The sequence below is a fragment of the Limulus polyphemus genome, unplaced genomic scaffold (genome assembly GCF_000517525.1).
Source record: "Limulus polyphemus unplaced genomic scaffold, Limulus_polyphemus-2.1.2 Scaffold613, whole genome shotgun sequence".
Taxonomy (NCBI): Eukaryota; Metazoa; Arthropoda; class Merostomata; order Xiphosura; family Limulidae; genus Limulus; species Limulus polyphemus.
In genome coordinates, this window is record NW_013666223.1 from 246035 (window position 1) to 248766 (window position 2732).

A 2732-nucleotide genomic window follows, 5' to 3' on the forward strand; every position below is an offset into this window, starting at 1 on the left:
GCTGGCCATGCCGGGCCCCCACTCGTCAGTAAAGAACATTACAGTTGGCCCATTTCAACTTTAGGTAGAGTTGTAGTATTTTCCCACGAGCAGAGTAGGTGGCCGAGTAATTGACCCCAAATTATACTTTTTAGTGAGCTATGACCCCCTAAAAAGACTCAAAATGGACAAATCCAGCTTTTTTGTATGTTAGTGTGTTAGGGGCATGCAAATTTATATATATGCCAATTCCAATCGTCGTTGCTGTAAACATGACCACAATGGAGACTAAAATAGACATTTTAGGGGGTTTGTCATTTTACCCTATATAATCTTTTAAAAAGCCTAATTTAAAAGAATGAAAAAGGTGTCGGCTCGTATTGAACCAAGGTATAAGCCTATTAAGTTTCAACTTAATCCACCAAGAATTGAAGGAATGGCAGTTGATTGAAAAGTGTTTGGAAAAAGAAAAGAAGAAACAATAGAAAAACAGTATGTCTCTCTCTGCGGAGACATAATAAACACCATTTGACTTTGTTTGGAAAAGAAACAATACAACATGCAACTAAAAAAACCTTCTAACAAAAATATGCAATAGAGAACTACACACACATATACACAAACCCTTTAATGAAGATAAGAAATAAATGCAAAGAGTGGGAAATTATGCAAATAAAATGAAAAAGGACAAATAAGACCCATAAAAAATTATCACCTGCTTCATATAGAAAAAGAAAGTCTAACATGCTTTCCAAACAAGGAAGTACAACAAAAACGAAAATTATATAAAGTTTGAAGGAAAACTAGTTGTCAATGACGATGAAAATGTTAAATAAGAAAACCTTGTTTCTACTAAACAGAATGAAATATTAACAAGTTTAGAATTTACAGAATAGAAAAAGAAACTTTCACTGAATAAAGTAGAATAACCATACACAGGCATACGTGAAAGAGTGAGGATACATCGGCACATACTAAAAATGAATAATTATGGATAGATAGATATATACATAACATACTAAGGAAAAGTTAACCCTCTATCTCCCATACACATTCATGCGTGCGAGTGTTACACCTCCTCCTTGTAATGAGGCAAAAAGGTTCCCCTTTGCTGCAGTGAACTTCTTTGCAATTGTACAGGTCTCAAGCCTCTTTCCAATCAGTAGCTATCTCCTGACAATGCTATTTGAGCACTGGGATCTACTCTAGCATAGAGTGGTGTGTGTTGTCTTAAGCAGCCATGTTTGGAGTTTTACTGTCAGAATTTTCTGGGCTTCCTAGAGTCACTCTACTGGTAGTGCCTCGCCCACGGCTGTTGCATAGATCCTTCATGAATGGCGATGAACGTTGATTTCCTGTCCTGTATGTGAAGGCTCCCTTTTTCTTAGTAAAACTCATTGTTGATTGTAAAGGTGGTATGCAAGTTTGCTGGCTCATTTTGGTGGCTGTCAATGTATTGGTGATATCTGCAGTGGCTGGTGTTTCCTGAGAGTCCATCCCACCTTAGCTTTGTAAGTACATGTATTACTTTGTGAAAATGTTGCTCCAATTCTACTGTCACAGGCATTAGTGTCTAACAAGAAATCGCAGTCTTGTCATAGGCCGGCATGTTCTCATCGGCACTATGACTGAAGTGTGTCCTTATTGCAAGGCTCTGAAATTTAATGGAGAAACGAAAGGAATGTGTTGCGCCGCCGGAAAAATTAAACTGCCTCAACTTGGAGAACCGCCAGAGCCATTAAAAACTTTGCTTGCCGGATATACCGCCGAATCAAAGCATTTCCTATCTAACATCAGGAAATACAACTCATGCTTCCAAATGACGTCGTTCGGCGCAGATATCATAACAGCTCAATTCATGCCAACTTTCAAAGTGAAAGGACAAATTGATCATAAAGCCGGCTCCCTGCTTCCGTTCCCAGATGGTCAACATAAATTCCTACAAATGTATTTCATCGGTGATGGCAATGATGAATTGAATGCACGCTGCGGAATTTCTACCGGCATAAAAAGGTCCATCGTTTCCCAACTGCAAGAGCTTCTTCACGAAAAAAAAAATTTAGTCCGTTTGTTCAAAACAGCAATTGACATGATGCCATCTGATACACACAAGATTGTTATTCATGCTGACAAAACGCCTGCTGGAGAACATGTGCGAAGATTCAATGCTCCAACTATAGACGAAGTAGCAATTGTTATAGTCGGAGATCAATTCCAACCTAGAGATATTGTTCTTCATCGGAGATCAATTCCAACCTAGAGATATTGTTCTTCATCGGAGAACCGATCAATTGACAAAAGTTGCAGAAACTCATCGATGCTACGATGCCCTGCAATATCCAATCATTTTTTGGGATGGTGCCGATGGATATCACTTCAACGTTAAGATGATAAATCCAGTCAGTGGCGAAGAAACAAATATGAAATGCAGCGCAATGAACTATTATTCATACCGATTAATGATTCGAGAGAATGAAGACAATCACATTTTGAAATGCCGTCAATTGTTTCAACAAAACATCTTAGATATGCATGCAAAAATCGAAACAGAACGTTTAATATTCATCCGTTTGAATCAGACCAAGCTTTGCTCTGAAGAATACGTTCATTTGCGAGATGCAGTTGTAAATGACGGTAATACAACTAACGTTGGAAGAGTAACGATTTTGCCATCTTCATATACAGGCAGTCCACGTCATATGCATGAGTACACTCAAGATGCAGTTGCGTATGTTCGTCACTACGGGCGTCCA